Source organism: Protopterus annectens, chromosome 1.part2 (assembly GCF_019279795.1).
Source record: "Protopterus annectens isolate FY-2018-M chromosome 1.part2, PAN1.0, whole genome shotgun sequence".
Classification (NCBI taxonomy): domain Eukaryota; kingdom Metazoa; phylum Chordata; order Ceratodontiformes; family Protopteridae; genus Protopterus; species Protopterus annectens.
This window is the reverse complement of record NC_056727.1, coordinates 662,883,334-662,908,473: the sequence shown is the minus strand read 5'-3', so window position 1 is coordinate 662,908,473 and position 25,140 is coordinate 662,883,334.

Sequence of the window (25,140 nt, the reverse complement as noted above, 5' to 3'; positions counted from 1 at the left end):
TTATACTCATTATAGCAAATCTATTCCAGGCAGGGTCAAGGACCACTCTACCAGTGCCTTAGCTGGATCTATGGCTTTTTGGAAAGGGTTGGATTCTAGAAGTATTCTAGAAGCTGCTACTTAGTCCTCTGTACATACTTTTAAAAAAGCACTATAAGCATGATTCTTCTCTAGGTCTAGATCAAGGTTTGATTGGACAGTTCTCCCTTGGCTCCTGGACCCTTCTCCTTCCAACTCCCAAATGTAGTAAGCTATGGTAATCTACCCATATAGCTAATGCTATTGCAGCAGTGATCAATATGAAGAGCACAGTACTGTTGTGTAATTTAGCTTACTGCAATAGTAGATGCTTGAATGATCACTGCCACAGTAGCCACTCCCTATATCTACCCCCTTGTTTTTTGGTGTATTGTATATGCCAAGGTGTGGACACTTATTTTTGTTATTCCCAGCATTGCCATTTCAGAACACAACCTCCATCTCTGTGTGGCATGAAAGCTCTGAAGGGCTTGGTGCCCTTTTTGATCAGCTCAGCTTGAGATAATGGTTTGGGCATGTGGAATGTGCCCTGAAGCTTTGGAAGCTGGGCAGCTGTTATATCTTATGCAGGAAATAACACATATAGCTAAGGCTACTGCAGTTATAAGTTTACTTGCACAACTGTACTTTCTTGTGGTACTAAACAAAAAAAATCTGTTGCTCAAGATTCCAAGTATTATAAACAGGGAATGGAATTGGAGGGAAACAAATTCTGTTATTTCTCCTCAGGCAACATATTCTGATTTTGAGGAGAGTATTTCTTCTGATGTTCCCTCTAAAGAATTTTCTTATTCTGAAACCATTTGTAGAATGAATCAATGTTGTCAGTGGGAACAGAATGGCATCCCAGTTTCTTTAAAAAATATTATGACTTATTGCAACTGGAATTTCCTCAGCCTGTTGCTGTTCCTCTTGCTCTACCAGATTTGGCAAGATGTTCTTATTACAGTCTGCCTGACAGCCAGCCAGCCTTCATCCACTAAGAAAGAAGATGGATTGTATAAGGTTCCTCAGTCTTACAAATATCTATATTCTAATTCCAGATATTACCCTGCAGTAATTTACCTGTCAAATCCTTCTGCAGCTAAACATTTAGCAAATGCTAAGCCAGAAAACTTTTGACAGATTTTGAAAAATAGTGTATTCTTCTGCTACTCTTATTTTCTGAATTCCTAAATGTCAAGCTTACATCTTGATTTTTGGCTTTCATCTTTTGAAATATGAGGAACTTTAACAGCCACTTTTCTTTCATCTGAGAGTAAATCTTTTTTTAAATTCTCTTTTTGCTTTTTGAGTAACCAAAGATTCTGTGAGGTGTTCTTATGACTCAACTATGCAGCAGCCACGAGGTTTGTTATGAGATGATTTGCATGGTCACATTCTCAAAATTTGCCTGAAGTTGTAAAAGCTGAAGATCTGATGTTGTCAATTTTCATTCTGTCCTCAACTTATGGGTTTGGATCCAATCCCTCAGATCTGACTCAGCCATTGCATAAGCTCGTGGCAACCAGAAAACTCTTGAGCTGCTTGCTTACCCAGAATGCACCAACCCCAAGTACCCCAGATCTCATTTGCCGCTTCCAGCAAAAGACATGGTGTCCCTGTGCTTTTGAGTGACTCTTCATATAAGTTGAATTTTTTTCCCCTTCTTAAGGCTTTTTCTGATTCTAATTATATTTTCATTCCTTTCTGACTATTCCCTTATTTATCGTACAGCTTTAACTGTTAAGTTTCCTTACCCTTTTGCACTCAAGTACTTCTTGAGTACTATAGTTAGTACTCCCCCTTTCTGTACACTCTAGGGTATAATTTATATATATATATATATATGGTTCCCTATCAGAAGCCTGAAACACTATAAGCCTGAAAGTCAAAATCCTGAAAACTATAGACTGAAAATGCAAAATCTCGAAAATGCAAAATCCTGAAAGTCGAAATCCAGAAAACACAAATAATGCTAATATGTCATTATAAAGACACTAATATCTACCAACTGACCCTGACCCTAACCCTAACCCTAAGGTCCGTCACTATCGCACACTCACCTGACCCGCGCCCTAACCCTAACTCACTTAAACCGCCCCTAACCCCAATATTTGTCACTATTGCATACATGCCTAACCTGCGCCCTAACCCTAACTCACTTAAACCGCCCCTAACCCTAACATAAAACCAACCGCACACTTACCTGGACCCAACGCATGACCTAACACCACAGGGCTAACAATAGCAAAGCCACAATGACGTCAGTATGTCCATTTTGTGTTTTCAGGATTTTGCATTTTCGAGATTTTGCATTTTCAGTCTATAGTTTTCAGGATTTTGACTTTCAGGCTTATAGTGTTTCAGGCTTCTGATAGGGAACCATATATATATATATATATATATATATATATATATATACACACACATTTTTCTGTTATATAATTCCTTCCTTTCTGACTTCCTTTCTTCAGGATTAGTCAATGAACTACTTTAACATGGCCAACAAAGACAAAGTTCTAGCTGGGTTTAAAAAATGGACTAAGTGTAGTCACAAGATTCCTTTCTTTGATACACATACCTTATTTGTATATTGTTTAGGACTACTCCACCTCCAGGAAGCTGAAACGCAAACAAACACCAATCACAACCAATGTGTCACATAGTTCACAACATCAGTGTGCCACCCAGCAACAGCCCCTAAGGCAAGACAATGTACCTAACACTTTAGTCATAGGTGACTCTATAGTCCGGCACACTGATGTCCCTCTCACCAGGTTGAATAAGGAGAAAATTACAGTCAGCTGCCTGTCGGGTGCCAGGATCCGCCACATAACGCATGCACTCAAGTCACTCCACAACAAGTACAAATATGACTTTGTCATTGTCCATGTTGGAGTGAATGACTTGAGACGTACCTCCCTGGACTACATGAAAAGAGACATGGAAGAGCTCTTGGATCATGTGGCCCAGGCAGGTATGACCCTAGCCCTGAGTAGCATCCTGCCTTCGCCCAGAATGATACCACAATATAAGGATAAAATGATTGACTTCAACAATTGGCTAAGCTTATGGTGTCATTCAAAGGGGATCCAGTATCTGTCTGCCTGGGATGACATGATTGACAGACCACGATGCTTTGCCAGAGATGGTCTGCACCTGTCGCCCCTGGGATTCAGGTTACTGGCTAAGGCTCTTGCCACCCCTATAGTGCCTTTTTAGGCAAACTTCAAAGGACAAAACCACCACCGTAACAGGTACAGGCATGCAAAATCTGAAGGTAATGCTACTCAATGCTAGAAGTCTAAACCTCAAAATGCACTCTCTCGAGGCACTCCTAAAAATGGAGAACATCGATATCTGTGCAGTAACTGAGACCTGGTTCAAGGCTCCAGAGAGCACCCCTGCAATACCAGGCTACAACTCTTACCACACTTTTCTGCCACCAAACCAGGACCGAAACACTAAAGGTGGAGGAGTGTCAATATTCACAAAGGATATTCACACCACCAGGCTAGTTGGCCAACACAATGTGTCTGAAATTCTCCAAGTGCAACTAACACTAGGTAAGACTGCAATCCAAATTGTAGCTTGCTACAGATCCCCCACCATACCCCAAGATTCTCACTACACCTTTCTAAACATACTGGAAAATATTAAGATAGAACCAAACACCCTAATACTGGGTGATTTTAACTACCCTGCTATTAATTGGGAAAACTACTCATGTCCCAACACCTTTGTGCAACGGTTCTTGGAATTCATAAATTCCAACGCCCTGGATCAACTAATCCATAGTCCCACCAGGGCTCCAATATCCTAGACCTGGTCATTACCAACATGGGAAATCAATGCTCCATACCTATGGTCACCCCCTCGTTAGTCAGGTCTGACCATAAGCTAATCACCCTTAACATCCACATCCCACCCCCACCCCCCAGTAAAGAAACCACCATAAAAAACTTCTCCAAAGCCAACTTCATGCTACTCAAGTCAGAAGTGACAAACTTCATGACACCCATGCAGACAGGAACTGAAAGTTCAACTGCTGAATCCTACACTAAGGCACTGTACGAGCACATCCACTCATGCATGAATCGTGCTATCCCAAATAGAACCAAAATGCTCTCATCCAAAAAAGGAAGCCAATCTGGTGGTCCCCTGCCATAAACAAACTTTACAACAAAAGGAAGAAACTTTTGCAGAAAAGAGGAAAATCTCAGGATGCAAAAAACTCTCTTACTAGCCTCAGTAAGAAACTGAGATGCCTCATAAAATCCTCCAAAGCTAGTTACGAAAATAAAATTGCCAAAGATTCCAAAGACAACCACAAAGCATTCTATAACTATGTCAAGAATCTAAATGGCAATGCTCAGATCTGCTCTGAGCTAAAACAGAATGGCATTAAATATACTGATCCGAAGGATATTGCCAATATCCTGGCAGATCGATTCAGTGCCAACTTCACCCCCCTCTCACCCCCTAAATGGCCCATCTCAATACCGGAAGATTGCCAAATTCCAGTAATAACAGCCACACAGGTACAAAACGCACTCTCTAAAGCCAAGAATACAGCATCCATGGGACCAGATGACATCCCGGGCTGTGTACTACATGAACTACAATATGAACTGGCACCTCACCTAAGTGTCATGTTTAATCATAGCCTCACCTCCGGTTTCGTACCCACTGAGTGGCGCAGAGCTACAGTTATCCCACTCCACAAGGGGGGATCCAACTTGGATCCCGGAAACTACCGTCCCATCAGTCTGACAAGCCTTGTCTGCAAGGCCATGGAGCGTATTATCATGGAACTTATAAACAAAGACATTGGCAACCTTCAAACACTAGACCCCACCCAGTTTGGGTTTGTGAAGGGCCGATCTTGTCTCCTGAACCTGATTGACTTCTTTGAATCAGTCTCCAGAGCCATGGACAAGGGTAAGGTGGTCCACACAGCCTATCTAGACTTTGCCAAGGCCTTTGACACCATCTCCCACTCTGGAATCATAGATAAACTTACTAAGTTGGGCATTAATCCCTATGTCACCCAATGGGTTGCTAAATGGCTTACTGATAGAACCCACACTGTAAAAGTAGCCGACTCCAAATCCAGCTCCAGACAAGTGACAAGTAGAGTACCTCAGGGTTCAGTCCTGGGGCCGCTCTTGTTTGGCATCTACTTCTCTGAAGTACAGGTCAACACTAAGGGACTCTGGCTAACAAAGTTTGCAGATGACTGCAAACTGGGAGCCATTATTGAATTCCCAAATGATGTTGATACTCTACAAAAGGGCCTTACAGAAACAGATGCTTGGTGCCAGAGCCATGGGCTCAAGCTCAATGCCAAGAAATGTATTGTTATCCCCTTTGGGAAAAAACATGTATCCATGAATTACCATATAGGTGGCAGTACACTAAACACAGAAAGTGTGATAAGAGACTTAGGGACACAGGTGGACAGTGGTCTCACCTTCGATAACCACATTGCCACAACAGTCAGGAAATCCTTCTATGTGGCACACCTCATCACGAAGGGCTTTTCATCCAGAAAAAAGGAGGTCATTGTCCCACTGTACTCATCCCTCATTAGACCCATTATAGAATACAACACCCCATTTGGTATGTACCTCTCAAGACATCTGCAACAACTGGAAAGGCCTCAGAAATACCTCACTAAAAGAATCACAGGCCTAAAGCAGATGCCCTACACTGGCCGCCTTAAAAATCTCCAGCTATACTCTGTCGCATATCGTCTACTCAGAGGCGATCTCTGCTTAACATACAAGGCCATGTCAAACCCAGAGCTGTTGGACATGCTACACTTAAAGAAATCCCAATCCCTCAGAGCTACACGCTCCAGGGATCTAAACCTTGTCATCACAATAAACAAAACATGCTGGAGGGATAGGTTCCTGATCCAGAGACTCCCCAGACTCTGGAATAGATTGCCCATACATGTCAAGCAGAGTGCCTCTTTGGACCTCTTCAAGAGGAACCTTGATGATTGGATGGGAGAAAGGAAATTCACCCCAGGGATCACGTCAGTCACCCTGCTAGACAGGGGTCCAGGAAAGTAAATAATGTGGGAAGAAATAGCCAGGGAATTGTTATGGCTAGGCTTGTATAGGCCCTAGGGCTGATAGCCTAGTACCAACCTATGAACCTATGAACCTAAGGAGGACTGCTCCATTTGCCACTCCTTCAACCCAATATCTGTGGTTGAGTGAAAGAATAAATTTATTCTAAAAGGATTACTGCCTTCTTTTTCTGAGGCATTATCTGGAGCTTCCCCTGAAAAATTGAAAAAGACTGTATCTCCTTCTCCAAGTACTTCTTCAGCCTCAACAAAAACTTTGGAGAAGGCGAAGAAAAGGCCTCTTTCAGATCTGACTGATTCCTCGGATCCTAAAAAAAACAAACTTCTAAATTGTCGGATTTGACTTCATACTCAGATCCCAAGTAAAAATTAAAAAGGACCATCGTATCTGATCTCATCTTCACATCTGAAGCTTAAGAGACCTAAAGCCCTGTCTTATCAGACTTCTTCAGATTCAATGCAAAAACCTTCAGATTTGACGTCTGAGTTAAAACCTGTTCCAAGAACTAGATACTCTCCCTCAGTGGACCCTCTTCCTTCCAGGGTCGCTTCTCCTTTTTTGGAGAGGTCTAGGTTTCCTTCCATAATGTCCACTCACTCTTCCAGCAGCCTTATAGAGGAAGATGAGGAGAGGTTAGTTAAAAGGACTCTCTCAGTGCAGAGCATGTCAAGCGTCCTATTGGCTCCTACCCCTTTGGATCAGGAGATCCACTACAACCCCTTTGCAAGTTCCTCGTCTGACTCCCTACTCTGTCTAAGTCTTTTGATCCAAGTCATCCAGATTCAGCTGCATCAGATCCGAGAATGTCTTTTTCCCTAGATATGAAGCTTGCTCTGAGGTCTTTGGTTCCATCAGAACTGGAGACCTCTTGGAGCTGGGAGTGCCCTGTCAGGTCTTTGGTGTCGTAGTCAACTCCAAAGTTTTTGGAGCTGTCTATGCAGCTCAGGGTCTCAGCATGGGTTAGCTCAGTTCTGACTTCAGCCTTGGGGGATTCTACTCAGAGCAGGGCTTGCCCATTTGGATCCGGGGTCCTGTTCCTCTCTGGGGGGGGGGGGGTCTGCCTTTGAGGTCATGGAGAGAGCCTTGTCTGCTTTCATGGCAGAAACAGTTCCCTTCCTCTCATATTCTCAGTCTGCAGGCTTGCCATCTCTTCACTTGGAGTCTTGTCTGTCCTGTCCACAGAGTTGCCTGGTCCAGAAACCCCAGGCTCCCCAGCAGGATGTTCTAGCCTCTTCTGATACCTCCCCAGAGCATCCAACTGAGGAGGACCCTAAGAAGAGAATGTGCAAGAGGAAGCACTTAGACTCTCCAGAGGGTCCATCACAGAATATTCAGACTCTGATGAAGGTGAAGGGTCCCCACGGTCACCTCATGAAAATGTCTAATTTGGAGACATCCTTAAAATCCTGAAGCAGAGAGATGGCTGGAACCCCAGCAAGCCTTTGCCCAAGTAGTCTGTATTCCTGGAAGCTTTTGCTACCAGCCCATCTACCTCCTGGGTGATCCCACCCACTGATGAGCTCATAGAGTTGATCCCTCAGTGGGCATGGAAGTCCCTGGACACCACTGAACCAATCCCTTGGAGACCAGATAAAATTCTGACAGCACTAGAACACAAGCAGTTTTGGGCAAAAGTAGTGCCTGTTGATGCCATAGTCTTGGTGGTGGCCACTAAAAAAGAACTTGCTGAAGAGAGTTCCACTCTCCATCCATCAAACAAGGAGTTTTAGGTGATGGACAGATTTGGAAAGCATGTCTATGCTTCAGCAACCTTCTCCTTAAGGTCTCTAAACTATTTGCCACATTACACCAGGTTAAAGAGAGATCTGATTAAGAAACTCCCTGACACCCTCTCAGGATCCAATTCTGATGAGGTACAGGCATCTATGACTTCTCAGTTGGCTACCCTTCAATCAATTTCTAATTCTTCCATGAAGCTAATTTCGCATATAGCCAAAGGAACTTCAAGGGCAGTGGGTTCTGGTGTTTCCATAAGGAGGTATGCGTGGATACGCTTATGTGATTTTGTGGAGCCCTTCAAGTTTTTTCATCAATACTCCCTTTGATGGCACATCTTTGTTTGGCCCCAAAGTTAAAGATATGTTTTCCAGGTGTGAAATGGATGGAAAGAGCCTGTCTTCCATAGGCATCCATTTTTCCATGCCTTCTTCAGGAATCCGCAAGGTATTGGGAAAATATGGTTCAAGAAATCCCAGGGCCCTTTCCAAGCCACACGTGGAGGTGGTTTCCCCAGGGGGAAGAAGGGGGAACTCCAATGGTAGACACTGCCCTCATGGCAGAGGTGGCCCACAAAACCAAGGGTCCAGAGATTCTTTCTTTGATATACTCTTCCAGCGCTCCTGAAAGGAGGCCTGATTGCCACCCTGTGGAGGCAATTGGGTGTCATTTATCCCTGCACCAGACAGCCTGGCTAGTAACAACAGATATTTTCCTGACCTGTGTTCCTAAGGTCTGAACTCTTAGAGGAGTGCAAAGGATCATTTCCAGAGGTTATATATTACCTTTTTCCCTTCCACGTCCAATCTCAAAAAATATCCCCGATGTTCCACCTAGTCAGAGGGAACAAGCAGCAATTCAAATACAGAAGCTGCTAGAAACAAGAGGTATCTAAGAGATCCTGCAAAACCAGATAAAATCCAGAACTTACTCAAAGTTCCTTTTAGCGCCAAAGAAAATGGGAGTGGAGACCAATCTTGGATCTCAGCAACTTAAACAAATCAGTTCGGCACACCAAGTTTTGGATGGTTAGAGTGCAGTCCATTCTCCCATTTCTGGGAGAGGATGACTGGATGTACTTGTTACACCTTCTGGATGCATACTATCACATAAAGATGAACAGATGATCCAGGAGGTGCTTATGCTTCTGGCTGGGAGCCAGTTAGTATCAGCTCAGAGTTCTGCCCTTTGGTCTCACCACAGCCCGCAGGGTGTTCACCAAATGTATGGCAGTAGTAGTAGCTCATTTGAGACTCCAAGGATTCTGGATGTTTCCATATCTGGACGACTGGGTCATTACAGCCCCGATCTGGCATGAAGTAATAGAGGCAAGAGATTAAGTTCTCTAGACATGCTGTCATCTGGGGATAACAATAAACTATGAAAACTCTCATTTGGAGCCTACTCAAAATTTGGATTTTATAGAAGACTGTTCAACACAAAGTCAATGATAGCTTCAATGCCTCATTGAAGAGTTCAGACCTGAAGAACACAGGTCAGGCAAATAATCTGCAGTACCAAGGTTTCAGCCCACTTGGTCCTTCAGGCTGTAGGATTAATGGCAGAGGCAATAACTTTAGTACCTTTAGCCAGATTTTACATGAGGGTTCTACAGTGGATGCTAGCCACACAGTGGTCAATACCTTATCAACCCATGTCAACCCTGACATGTATTACTCAGATTTCCAAGAGAGATCTCAGGTGGTGGATTCAATCAGAGCAGGTTCAACAAGGCCATCCATTCATTCCCCCTCAGCCCAAGGCCATAGTGACCACGGATGCTTCCCAGTTAGGGCAGGGTGGGCATAACCTGGGGAAAACAGTCCAATGTACTTGCAAAGAGGCCAGTTTGCATATCAGTGTCATAGAGATGAGAGCTGTGCTTTTAGCATTGCAGGCCTTTCAAGAAGCTCTCCTCTCAGTGACAATTGCAAATCAAATGGACAACATGTCAGTAGTTTGGTATATCAAAAAAAAAAGGAAGGACCAGATTTTACCCCTTGTGTTGAGAAGTACTCAGAGTGTGTGTCAATGGGTGATCTCATCCAACCTCTGTGTCATCACAACACACATTCGGGGAAAGTCCAGTGTAATAGCAGACAAGCTGAGCAGGTACATTCTTCTACGTCATGAATGGTATCTCAACAAGGATGTGATGAATATGATTTTTCATCAGTAGCACCAGCCTTGCTAAGATCTTTTAGCTTGCCACCTAAACAACAAATGCAGCAGCTACTTTGCCCTGATCCTCCCCACAGGGGGAGTCAGGGAGTCACTGAGGGATGCTCTTCTTCATGACTGCCCCCCCCCCCCCCCCGGCCTGCTTTATGTCTACCCACAAATCCCGCTAATTTCCAAATTCTTGCAGAAAGCTGCCACATTGAAGAGCAAAGTTATCCTCATTGGACCTTTTTGGCCTTGACAGATTTGACTCCCCTTCCTTTGGCCTCACTTACTCCACCAACAGTGGATTCTGGATATGACTTCAGACATCCTGTCTCATCCGACAGGCATGAAACATCCAGACATACTAAACCTCAGGCTGACTGCCTGGCTTCTCCAAATTCTAATAATAGCTAGACAACCTATGCTGTCTTCCCCAGTCTGTCAGATACTTTTATCTTCCCATAAACCATCTACTCATAAACTCTGCTCCAGTAAATTGAGGAGATTTGCTTACTGGCCCATCAAAATAACATTTATCCCTTTTCAGCTTCTTTACATAGTATCCCTGAATTTTTGGCCTTACTTTTTAAAGAAGTAGCTAGCTCTTCCACAGTTAAAGTCCAGTTGGCAGTGATATCAAATTTTCACATGGGATTTGAAGTTGCTTCTGTTGCCTCCCATAGACTGTGCAAGAACTTTTTGCAAGGTGCTGTTCTTCTGAGGTATCCTTTTATGGACTCTACACCCCCATGGAATATCAGTCTGGTACTGTAGCAATTTACTCAACCCCCCCCCTTTGAACTTGCAGCTAAATGTGACCTTAAGTATCTTTCTTGGAAAACAATTTTCTAATAGCCATTACGTCTGCCAGAAGAAATTCAGAGATTCGGTCCTTGTCTTCAAAACTGCCTTATTTGGTCTTTCACAAAGACAGGGTCAGTTTACAAAATAATGCTTCCTTTCCCACTAAAGTGGTTTCAGAGACTAATATTAATCAGTCTATTAATTTGTCAGTATTCTTCCCCAAATTTACTAACAAAGGTGAATACATGTTACATTTATTGGATGTCCACAGGCAATTACATTTTACCTAAACAGAACTGAAAATATCAAGAAGACCGAGCAATTATTTTTTTCGTTTTCTGAAATAAAACTAGGAAAACCTGTTGCCAAAATAACTCTGGCCAGGTGGCTGACTGTTTTTCTTGTATATATATATATATATATATATATATATATATATATATATATATATATGGTTCTCTATCAGAAGCCTGAAACACTATAAGCCTGAAAGTCAAAATCCTGAAAACTATAGACTGAAAATGCAAAATCTCGAAAATGCAAAATCCTGAAAACACAAATAATGCTAATATGTCACTATAAAGACACTAATATCTACCAACTGACCCTGACCCTAACCCTAACCCTAAGGTCCATCACTATCGCACACTCACCTGACCCGCGCCCTAACCCTAACTCACTTAAACCGCCCCTAACCCCAATATTTGTCACTATTGCATACATGCCTAACCTGCGCCCTAACCCTAACTCACTTAAACCGCCCCTAACCCTAACATAAAACCAACCGCACACTTACCTGGACCCAACGCATGACCTAACCCCACAGGGCTAACAATAGCAAAGCCACAATGACGTCAGTATGTCCATTTTGTGTTTTCAGGATTTTGACTTTCAGGATTTTGCATTTTCGAGATTTTGCATTTTCAGTCTATAGTTTTCAGGATTTTGACTTTCAGGCTTATAGTGTTTCAGGCTTCTGATAGGGAACCATATATATATATATATATATATATATATATATATATATATATATATATATATATAAAACAAATTGGGCATTACCTTATTTATTTATTTTATTTCACATTTGTCGACCGGGATAGTCCGACAGAATATATGTCCATTTTCAGCAGAGGCCCGGGGAGAAAAGCTCCAAGATAATAATACACACTGAACATTTAGTAAATGCTAATTTCAAGCAGATTACAGTCATAAGCAATACCAGCATTTAGCACGTATAGTACTAACCTACTATAAAACACTTTACAAAACAATTATTTTCTAAGTTATATATACATAACATTACATTCAGGTTTAAGACATATTGAGTAGCAGTTATACAATTGACCCTTCCTGAAATATCAAAACCATTATGCGCTCATTCAACTAGAGCCATGGCTACTTCATCAGTTACAACTTCCATGGATGACATTTGTGCAGCAGCAACTTGGGCTACTCTCTATACCTCTGTTACTTATTACAAATTGGATATAGCCTCCAGATGTAGGGCATCATTTGGTTCAATGGTGCTCAGGAATATCCTTTCTTGAGTCCACCTGGGAATTTTGGTAGCTGGGGACTCTATCCCTTAAGTTGAGGACAAAATGAAAATTGACAACATCAGATAAAGAAGTTATATACTCACCATCATTTTTCATCTGTGTTGACATATTCATTCTTCCTCAACTCCCCTCCTACCAACCCCTGCCCTAAAAACTCCTGGAAGAGTGAGTGTTTTTAAGTATGGCACTTCCTTGGTATTTCTTTCTACTGCTATTAACAAACAAGATCTGAGGTACTTGGGGTTGGTGCTTTGTGGATAAGGGTGTAGCCTGAGATTTTTCTGGTTGCCACAAGTTTTTGCAACAGCTGAGTTGTAGCCGAAGGATTGGATCTGAACCCATAAGTTGCGGAAGTATGAAAATGGACAACAAAGATGGAATGTTATGGTGAGTACATAACTTCTTTTTATGAATGCTCTCCTTGATAGGTTTTACTTGGACCATCTGTTGCTGAGGTCCTGAAAAAAATGTGCCAAGGGAGGAAAACTGATACAAAAGGTGACTCAGATTTTTCAGCATCCTTTTCTCATGTTTGTTAAATTTTTCATCTGTAATTCAGGGTCCTTTTATTAAAAGCAAAATATGCAGTCTTAGCAAATTGTTGGTGAGCAGATGTTCAAAAAACAACAGCAAGGAGATTCAAAAAAGAAGGGTTGAGCTTTCCAGAAACAAGCAGATCCATCAAGTCAGAATGACTATCTAGAAAATGTAATCTCACCAACACACACACAAACATGTCTTGACAACCCTTTATTTTTTCCCCCAAATCTGGTTCTGTTTCCTTTTTTGGCAAGAGATAATCTCAGGCAAATGGGTTATAAGAATTATCCATCAGGCTTACAGATGGCAGTGGGAATCTTCCTCATCCACCAGATCAAAACTTCTTAATTTCTTCCTGCAGGCTGAAGGGGTAATAGACCCTGTTCAAGGATGCACCTGACACCAAAGAAAGAAACTTCATGGAGACGAGTCCTAGACCCTTCCTTTCTTAACCAGTTCCTAGTTCAAAATGCTGTCCCTTCACAATCTGCTACGTCTCATCTCCCATTTCAGTTTATTTTAATAACTAAATTTAAAGGATGCTTATCATCACATTCCAATCATAACAATCTTCAAGCATTGCTTAAGATTTCCTGTGCCTGGATTACACTTTAAATTCTGTGCATTACACTTTGAGTTATCTACTATTCCAAGGCTGTTTACAAAATGTCTAGCTCTAGTGATAGCTTATTGCTGACTAGAAGTTATTCACATTTTTCTTATTTAAACAATCTGTTTATCTTTGTAAATGTTTTTCAGTGTGTCAGGAGTCTCTCCGTTGGATAAGAGATCTCCTTCCCAGGAGAACATTCAAAAGTGTTGTCTAATTACATCCCAAAGAATAGTATTCCTGAGGTGTTTTGTAGATACATCCCTTAAAAAAGCTTTTCTTCCACAGAAAAAGGTAGATCTATATGTAGATCTATTTCTGAGTTTTTCCACTCAGTCAAAGACTTCAGAAAGGGAATTTCTTAGGGTTTTAGTATCATTCATAGCATCCATGATACTTATGATTCCTCTAGCCAGACTCCACAAGAAAGACTCAGTGGTAACTAAAGTCTGTATGGTCCCAATATCAATGCTCCCTAACTTTTCAAATTCTAGTTTTAAGATTTGTGAAAAGGTAATTGCTTTGGTGGTGAGACCAATTTTGCCTGAATCCTGATCTCTCATTCTCCCTTCTAACTTCACTACAGTCTGTAACATCAGATGTCTCTGAGTTTGCTTGGACTGCTGTGTTTTAAGGTTAGAAGTGCAGGGTCTTTGGAACAAAAAGACAGACCAGAAAACACATAAATATCAAATAAAGTTTGACAGCAATAAATGCACTCATCTCTCTCAATCATCTGTAGTCTTCAGAACTTCTGTAAGTGATTACAGACAACACCATTGTAACATGGTACATAAACAAACAAGGAGGTTCCAGATCATACTGTATGTGCAGATTAGGCATGGTAGCCTAGGATATAGCAATCTAGCACAATTTCACTCTTCCAGCTTCTTACATTCCATTAGAGCAAAACGTAGCAGCAGACTAGATGAGCAGGACCAGGCTAGAGCCTCACAAATAGAAGTTGATTCATGGGTACTTCCACAATTTGATCCAGCTGTGGGGAACATGTTTTATAGATCTGTTCATCTCCATTAATAACAAACAACTGCAGAAATTATCCTGGTTGCCTTGCAAACAGTCCTTGTAATCAGATACATTTTCTTTTCCTTAGATGGGAATGATCCTTTTATGCCTTTCTACCCTTTCCACTGATATCCAGGATCATTCTCAAAATTCAGAAGGACTTTCCACAGATCATTGTGGGGACTACCTTCTGGTCCAGGCAACAGTGGTTCTCCCTTCTTTAGAAATTGGCCAGGGACAATTGCCACAAGCTACCTCACAGACTTGATTTACTCATACAAAATCAGGGTGATACATCCTGACCCTAAATAACTACAACCAACTACATATATGATAGGGTCTTAATACCTTTTAGGCACCTGTTTTCTATGAACGTGCCGCAAGTATTAATGGAGATAAGAAAGCCTGCTACTAATTGGCACTAAAAAAGAACCAGCACCCATTCAGAGCTAGTGACTCTCTAGTTTTACAATTTTTGTGTGGTCTGTCTTACACTTTTGTCAAGGTTCATTTTTGGGCCATTTCAGCATTTCTGCCCATGGATCCCCCTTTTTCAATATAGTCTGATGTGAAAATGTTTTTGAAAGGGGTTTTACATAAGAAGCCTCCCATAAAACTAGTAGCTTCTCATTGGCAACTTAATTCTGTGTTAGAGAAACTAGCATGTACTGCATTTGAACCAGCTGTGCTGGCTAACTTGAGGATCTTAACAAGGAAGAGTTTTTGCTGATTGCTCTGACTTCTGTAAGAAGATATCTGAATCACAAGCTCTTATGTGGGTCAACCTTCTCTCATCTACCATAGAAACATGTTTTTTTTTGAGAACTAATCCTCCTTTTATGCCTAAAGTGGCATCTGAATTTACCTTATGCCAATCCACCCGTGTAACAGTTTTCTTGAAAGAACCCAAAAATTAGAGAAAAAGGATACTTCATACCTTGAATGTCCATAGACAACTTAGGTACTATCTTGACAAAACAAAATATTTCAGAACTTCTGACCAGTTAATTTTTTGTGAAGTTGAAAAGGGACAATCTGTGCCAAAGCAGGCTGTTTCCAAATAGTTGTCTCAGACTACTTCCTTTTGTTACCACCACAAAAAAACGATTCTAGGCAGGGTCAAGTCTCACTCTAGCTGGGCATTTGGCTTCATCTATGGCTTTCTGGAAGTAGCTGGAGTCTAGAAGTGTTCAAGAAGCAGCAACTTGGCCCTCTTTGCATACTTTTACAAAGCATTATAAAGTAAATTCCTTCCCCAGGTGTAGGACATGCTTTGCTAGGAGCATTTTCCAGGGGCTCCTGGTTCCTTCCCCTTTCCCTTCTACCTCTGTTATTTTAAAGTATGGTAATCTACCCACATAGATAAAGCTACTGCAGCAGTCATCAATATGAAGAACATAGTACAGTTGTGTAAGAAACTTACTGTAACAGTAGATGTTTGAGTGATGACTGCTGTAGTAGCCACTTCCTCCCTCCCTCAATCCCCCCTCACCCCCATTGTTTTTGTGTTTTTTATATCAAGGTGTGAACGTGTATTTTTTTCTTTTCCTAGCTATGTCCTCTCAAGGCTAAGTCTCCCTCTCTCAGGTGGCATGAAAGCTCTGAAGGCTTAACTCCCAATAGTCTTAGCTCAAGTTGATTGGCCATGTGGAAGGTGCCCTGAAGTTTTGGATGCTGGCTGGTTGTTATGTCCTATAGAGGATATAAGCCATGTAGCTGAGGCTACTGCATCAGTGATCATTTGAACATCTACTGTTATGGCAAGTTTACTTAAACTTTGCTTATTATGTATATTTACTATATACATAATAAATGTCTTTTTTTTACTTTTATTTACTTTGGCAGTTGTAGCCCTTTAAGAAACTCAGTATTTCTTTAATATTAGATGTTTCATATTAGCGACAATTATTTTTAGTTTTGGCTAAAATGGGGACTTATTTTTTGAGGAAATGTACTGCCTATGCAATCTTTTATGAATTTAAATGAAAGTTTTGTGTGGAAAGTTATTTATTTGGGTAGGGAATACTACGCAGTGGAGGCAATCATTGGTGGTTATAGATGCAAAAGCTAAAGTTGATTTATTTTTCCTTAGAAACTGCCCATGCTCCAACTGAGGAGTCCCTTAAATTGCACTTAGCTGCTTGGAGAGCACCTCAGCAGGGCTTCTTACAGCATTTGCCACTTTAATTGAAATCTCCTAATCCTTAATAGTCTTGTACCCCTTGAGATCCCCAGTAGTATAGACCTAGCATGAAGCCCCCAATTAACCCACATCCTTCCTCATTAAAGTAAGCAAATTTACACCTAGTATTATGGATAGTCAGTTCTCCTCCATTTCTCCTACCAGCCTGATTGACATGAGTATCCTGAGGCAGTGCAGCAATTGCCTCATGTACATTGACACCCACTACTCCTAAACTACTCAAGCTCAATTTATGAGAGATGCATATATACTAAGAATTTGGAATCCTTGCTCTCTCATTCATAGAACAGTGATACTGAACAGTTTGTCAGCCCACATACTACACCTCCGGCACAAATCACATTGTCAGCACATAAGCCATCATACTCATAGGTACTCACCAGAAATTTATCTAAACACCAAAGACCTCCAAAACACAAACATGCTACACCTAATACAGTACCTACAGCACTCAATACACATAAAACCACAAGCACAAGTGTCTCACCTAGCAAGCCCCTAAGGCAAAGCACATCTAAACCAAATTTCTTGATCATAGGTGACTCTATAGTGAGACACATAGATGTTCCATTCACCAGGCTGGACAAGGAGAAAGTTATGGTCAGCTGTCTGTTGGGTGCTAGGATCTGCCATTTCACACATGCACTCAAATCACAAGTACTGTTATGACTCTGTCATAGTTCATGTTGGTGTGAATGACTTGAGATGTTCCTCACTGGACTATATGAAGAGGAGGGTCTACTTTGGAAGCTCCAAGTTTCGAATTTCATATGGTCGAGACCATAAGATCAAACTTTTGAAACTTTGAGCAGTTTAAATGGAGATCACTGTACAGTTCAGAATGAGAAATTTACCATTCTCTTCACTGCAGTGCGATCTTAGAGTTGGTATATTTAATTAGCAGGGCGGTGGAGGTTCATGGGGGCTTGCTCCCTGCATAAACATAAACAAAAATGTTGTTTTTATTTATTTTTTTATTGAGGTTTCCAACTTTCAAAACTTCTATGTTATTGTCTTGACCATATGAAGTTCGAAGTTTTGAAATTTCGAGTTTCCAAATTAGATCCAAAGAAAGACATGACTGAGCTCTCTGAATATGTGTCTCAGGCAGATATGTCCCTAGTCTTGAGCAGTATACTACCTTCACCTAAGATGATACCACAATATAAACAAAAAGTGATTGACTTCAACAATTGGCTTAGTTTTTGGTGTCATTCTAGGGGGATCCAGTACCTGTCAGCCTGGGATAACATGGTAGATAGACCACTCTACTTTGCTACAGATGGTCTTCGTCTGTCACCTCTGGGATTTCAGTTAAAGGCTAAGGTTCCTGCCTCCCAATAGTGCTTTTGTAGGTAATGTCACAACTACAAAATTCCCAAGGTAAAAATATCTTCAAAACACAACAAGGTTATGCTGCTAAACAGTAGGAGTCTAAACCTAAAACTGCACTCACTGGAAGCAGCCCTCACCTTAGAAGTTTCTGATATCTGTGCAATCCATACTCCTAAATACTTCATTTTATCATGTCCCCATATATAAGGATATTGCTGAGCAAATGTTTGTGTGGGTACATAATTTACCACTGTTGTGTTGGTTTTAGCTTCATTAAGTTTGCATCCCTAAAAGATTTAGAACAGTCTCATAATATTCCACAACACTGTAATGTCTCTTTCTGGTTTTGTCAGGTATAAAATAATATCATCTGCAAATAGAGACAGCTTTTCTTGACTACCATACCAATTATATCCTTGAATTTCTGAGTCCCTTATTTTATTTGCCAGTGGTGCTAAATATAATGCAGATAACAAAAGGGAAAGAGGACACCCCTGCCTGGTTCCCCTGCTCAAGCAGAAATTTCTTGAGGATCTTGTTTTGATCCTATCAGATATGGCTGAGTCAATACATTTGTATAGATGCTTATTCACAAAGAAACAATGGAGGGATATATGTATGCTTCCCAAATATGCAACAAAATCTAGAAGATTTAGGATTTTTGCTTGGAAATGTTTACATAGATATTTTGTATATGCCAAGTAGATTCCAGATAATTTTTCCTCAGAAAGCAAATGTTGGAGGTGTGACAGGGAAGAAAGAGGTAATTGAGAACATAGTTTCTGGGAGGGCAGTGAGTAGGCATACTTTAAGGATTCCCTGTGGGATGCACTGCCGGTTATCGGTTATGATGAGTGGACAAATTGATGTGACGAGGGAGATGATTTTTCTGAGCTATGATACAGAATCGGAATTTCCTAGACATGGTAAGCCCTTGCTGTCTCTAATTATGGTGGCTGCCAAAAAAGCAATTACTAGAAAATGGAAATCAAAATCTAAACCAGCTATATTAGAAGTAGTGACTATAGTAACAGAGATAAAACAACTGGAATTGAGATCTTTAGAAAAAGGTAGGAGCAAACTGCATAGGAAAAAAATGAAAAAATGAATTGTGGGAACTATATGTATAGGGAAGGAATGAGGTTTAAAAGAAGACAGGACATAAACGAGCTGTGTAATATTTGACTGAAAGCAACTGGGTAGATTATAAGTGATGTATAATATTTGCAACTGGGAGTGTGTCATTATGGTCTGTGATGTAAAATGCTTGCAACTAGGACTGTGTCGGTGTGGTTTGTTTTCATTTATATGAATGTATGATTCCTTATTTTGAAAGTGATGGTTTAATAAAAAATGTTTCTTGTTTAAAAAAAGAAGGGACAGGAATTAAATAATTTATGTAATGTTGCTTAGTTATATGATGTATATCAATATATGTTAAGCATAATGTTTGTTAATTTTAACTTGTTAATATAGTTTGATTACTTTTATATAAATGTAAATGTGTCTATGTCACAAGTGATAATTCAATAAAGGTGTTAAAAAAAGGAAAAAACAAGATCCTCAAGAAAGAACAAGCCTGTTTGGTGGGCATCAGCCATTAATATGTTATACTATAAGAGAAAGAAATTGCTGTCCATGAGCAGGATGGAATGGTCTCTGAATTGGAAGCATTTCGTACTTGGTTTAAACAAGCAAATAAGACACCTTGTAAAGCTTTCTAAAGCTAACTATGAATTTAAATTAACCTCCTTCACTAAGGATAACAATAAGACCTTCTTTTATCGGCATCAGAAACCTAAAAGGAAAAACCCAGATCTGAGAATAACTGGTTGTTAATGACACCAAATATACTGAACCCGCAGAGCCAACCTGCTAGCTGACAGGTTCAGTGAAAACTCTCCCCCTGTACCCATCACATATCCCCTAAAGCATCCTTTCTACCTGCCATCCATCTAGTATCTCCAAGGAGCAGGTCATAAATGCTCTCCAATGCCAAAAACGCAGCCTGTATGGGACCTGCTAATATCCCAGGCTGCATTCTAACTGGATTAGAACAAGAACTAGCTGCACCACTGGGTACTCTTTTTAACCACAGTTTAAGCACTGTTTTTGTACCTGCTGAATGGAAAACAGCAACCATCATCCCTTTACATAAAGAAGGCAATTCCACAGACCCTGGGAAGTATAGACCCATAAGCCTGACCAGCCTAATCTGCAAGGCTATGGAAAGAATAATCATGGCCCTTATCAAAAAAGATATAGGAGACCTCCAAACACTTGAACCACCCCAATTGGACTTCATTATATGGAGATTCGACTTCTTGAACTTGGTAAACTTCTTTGAGACAGTCACCAAAACCCTGGACGAAGGCAAATCCATGCATATGGCCTATCTGAACCTGGCCAAGGCCTTTGGCACGATTACCCACTCAGGCATCATTGATAAACTCACCCAGCTAGAGATTAACCCATATATTGTCAGGTGGGTTGCAAAGTGACTCACCGATAGAATGCACACAGTCAAAATAGGTGACTCTACCTCCACCAGCAGACCCGTAACCAGTGATGTTCCACAGGGATTGGTGTTAGGGCCCCTATTGTTTAGAATCTACTTCTCGATGTACAGGCTAAAACAAAAGGCCTATGGCTAACAAAGTTTGCAAACTGGGTGCAGACTGAGTCCCCAAATTATGTCAGCATCCTATAAGAGAGACTTACACAGACAAATGACTAGTGCCAAAATCATGGGCTAAAACTCAATGCAAAAAATGCATTATCATCCCCTTCAGCAAGGGAGACATGCCCTGCAGATTACCACAGTAATAATGCCCTAACCACGCAATCAGTGGTAAGAGATTTTGGCCTACAGGTTGACAGCAACCTTTCCTTTGATCACCACATCTCCACAGTGGTAAGAAAGGCTTTCTACATCACCCACCTCATAAGTAAAGTCATTGTGTCCAGAACAAAAGAAGTTATAACCCCCCTGTACTTTTCACTCATCAGGCCAATATTAGAGTACAACGCTATCTTTGGTATGTACCTTACCAAGCACCTGCAGCAACTGGAAAGACCTCAAATGTTTCTTACAAAGAAACTTCAAGGTCTTCAGCATATGTCATATGTTGACAGACTGAAATCACTGTCACTATACTCTGTGTCTTACAGACTACCCAGAGATGACCTCTGTCTTGCATATAAAGCACTCTCAGATCTTGCTGTAATGGAAATGCTACGCATTTGTAAATCAGATGGTATAAGATGCAGTCGCTCTAGAGAACTCAACCTAGTATGTGACAACAACAGGACCTGCTGGAGAGACAGATATGTCTTACAGAGGTTACCTCTCCTCTGGAACAAACTTCCAATTCAGGTGAAGCAGCACCCCTCATTGACCTTATTTAAGTGTAATTTGGATGACTGGATGGGAAACCGCAAATTCACCCTGGGAGTTTCACCTGTCTCCCTCTTGGGCAGGAGCAGTAGTTGTTGACTTAGTTCTATTTAATACCTTGATATTCTTTGGAACAGGAGTTGTACTTGGCTAGGCTTGTAAGGGCCCTAGGGTTATTAGGCTAGTAACTTCCTATGATCCTATGGGTATTGTAGGGTTTGTCTTCACGCTGTAACAATTATCTGCCATTTTTTTCTGTCAGACTAATTTTAGAGTAAAGAGATTTCTGACAGGAATTTAGTGTGCTGCTTATGCATTACAATGTTTTTGGTACATTGTATGTGTGTGAAAAATTAGGTGTGCTGTTTTCGAAAGCTATTTGACAGTTTATCTTCTGATTGATCTGTTGCAGCATTTCTAGCTGCATCTGTAGAATCTTCCTTGGTAACAACATGGATACTTACCCTACTCTTGCTGGTTTGAGCTCTGTACTTTCTAGAAAGAAAAAAACAACTTACCAGAGATTCCTTGCTGACTCCGTGGTCTTAGTCTTTGTCTCTACCAATGGTGGGTGACTCTGTATTTGCCAGTATTCATTCCTCAAGCCACTCACTTGTTTAGTCTTCTTAGCCACCATGAACCAGGGATCAGTCACATCCTCTTTGGCTGTTCCATTGTCCAGGTGAGCATAGGGCATAGGACATAGGAGAACCTTCTTTACTGGAGCATGGAGACATACTGAGGGGTGCTCAATGGTCCATTTTAGGACCACTACTCTTTAATACCTTCATCAATGACCTTTATAAAGCTCCCCACATCCAAAACCTCATCCAATATGCCAATGATCCTACGCTAATATCCACCTCCAACAATTTCTAAGATCTCCTTGCATTTACACAAAAGACTTTTACTTCTATCAAATCATGGCTTATTAGTGCACAACTTATGTTAAACCCTCCAAAAACTAAATATTTACTTTTCTCTACAAAATCACAAGACATTCATAGGTTCATAGGTTGGTACTAGGCTATCGGCCCTAGGGCCTATACAAGCCTAGCCATAACAATTCCCTGGCTATTTCTTCCCACATTATTTACTTTCCTGGACCCCTGTCTAGCAGGGCAACTGACGTGATCCCTGGGGTGAATTTCCTTTCTTCCATCCAATCATCAAGGTTCCTCTTGAAGAGGTCCAAAGAGGCACTCTGCTTGACATGTATGGGCAATCTTGACTTCAAAATCTTTGCTAAGGATGGTACAGAAATCGAAATAGTGAAAACAGCCAAACTGCTAGGCATAACAATAAATGACAAACTCACTTATGAACCACATATTCTCAATGCAAAAAAGAAAACACACTTTAAATTAGGCAAACTATATCGCCACAAACTTTACCTGGATAACCACACCAAAACAAAACTTGCCAGTACATTACTCATCCCCTCCCGTCTATATGGTAGTGCCATTTTTACTAACATCCACTTAACCCTTAGTAATAAACTTCAATCCTGCTATTATAAAATAGCCAGATTTGCCTCCAAAAAGCCTTATCGTTCACATCATTACCAAGCTATTACTGAATTGAACTGGCTAGAGTTTTCCTACCATCTCCACTATACCCAACTAACCTTAGCCCACAAACTAATCTTCAGACCCAATGACTGCCCAGTACTCAACTCAAATATACAAACATATGCTCCTACCCGAACACTAAGATCCTCTTGCAAAGAGCTGTTAACCATAACAAAACCCAGCAAAAGAGCTGGACAATGTCTGTACTCCCATAGCCTCACCAAATTATGGAACAACTTACTGTCCCAAATAACTCAAATTGACTGCAGAAAAACCTTTAAGACAGCACTAAAATCACACTACCTAAATAATCTGTCCTGCACTTGCCACACAAACAAACCATCTTAAAGATGGCCCATTAACTAAATATTAGGATTGTGCAGTCCTACAACTTTTTTTTACTTTAATCACACTACAGATGGTACTGTTTGAATGTCCATACTGTTCCACATGTGTAATTTTTATTCCGTCTCTACTTAATGACTCCTAATGCTTACGAATGTAAACTCTGTGCTGTGTTGAATTGTACTATGTTTGCCTCTAATATCCATAACATTTGTTTATACTTATGTTAAACTTGTCTGGTTTGTAATACTTGTGGAGCTTTTCTTTCCAGGCCTCTACTGAAAATGGGTTTCTGACCCAGTGGACTTTCCCAGTCAACAAATGTCAATAAATAAATAAATAAAATGCTGCTGGATGTATCCAGAAGAATGTTGCAGATATTCCTTCTCCAAATCAGTCACTGAAGATAGCTGTAAATAAAAAAACAAAAAGTTAAATATTTTTCATCAGAAGACATGGTATCTATAAGAAGAGATGATTTTCTTACCTTAGCCAAAAAATTGATGTTATGTGATCCTATCTCGCCTACATTCTGACTGATGGGTTCGGAGCCGATCCCTCGGCTCCGACTCGGCACGCTTATGCCAAAGAGCGAAGTCTCTTATTGGCTGAGCTTACTATATCCCAGGATGCACCACTACCAGTCCCCCAGATCTCGTTTGCCGCTAACTAGCAAAGACGTGGTCTCGAGCTGGCTGAGCTAAGTAGTGTCTTTTCACTAACTTTTTCTGTCAGAAATTTGCTAATTCTTTAACAAAAAGCTGTTTTAACAGCTACTCTGTGCTGTGTGTGTGTTTTGAAAACTTTTTGTAAAAAAATTTGTGTGTGATTGGTGTTTGTTCCGGTACAGGCTCCCTTGATCCATAGGGCCTTTCCTGTTGGTTAATCCTTTTTTGAACCTTAGGGGTTCTTGGATTCCTGTATACTTTATTCACTGTTGTATGTCTTCAGTTGGCCTTTATTTTAATTGGCTATCATTGTAAACGGCAAGTTAATCTTGTAGGGTCAGTCTTTCCCAACAAAGCTTTGTCTGTGAGAGAGTACTCAGTTTTTCTTATAATGTCTCAGGCTCCTAGGCCTTCGGGCTTCAAAAAGTGTTCTAAATGTAGTTTTAAAATGTCTATCACGGATGACCACTCTCTCTGTGTATATTGTTTGGGCGCCAAACATTTGCAGGAGTCCTGCAGCGTGTGTCACGCTTTTTCCTCGAGGGTCCTCCAAGAGAGGAAAAATAAGCTTATATTGAAAGGCCTTATAAAACCCTCTTTTGAAGAAGCTTTAGCATCCTCTCCTTCTCCTGCTAAAAAGAAAAGGGCGTCGGCTCCGACCAGTCCGTCGGAACCGACCGCCAAAAGACATAGGCAGGCTTCTCCTTCGGCTCCAAGGACTTCGGAGCCGAGGGCGGAACGGTCTGCCTCGATGCCTCCAGTCTCGACTCCTCTGGCTTCGGAGCCGATGGCTGGGGCATCAAGAGGTGGGTCACCTTCATCGGCTCCACTGGTCTCGGAGCCGATGAAGGTTGTCCGCTCAGACACTTCCTCCTCGGCGCCTAAGTCCTCCTCGGCACCGATGGAAACTAGTTTGGGTATTCCTTCGGCGCCGATAGTCATCGAGTCGCCTCGGAGCCGGTCCCCTAGCCCCTTGGGGCTGTTGGAGAGGCCAACTCGAACCCGTTCAGTATCCTCTAGGTCATCGAGGATGTCAGATTCGGACATAGACAGG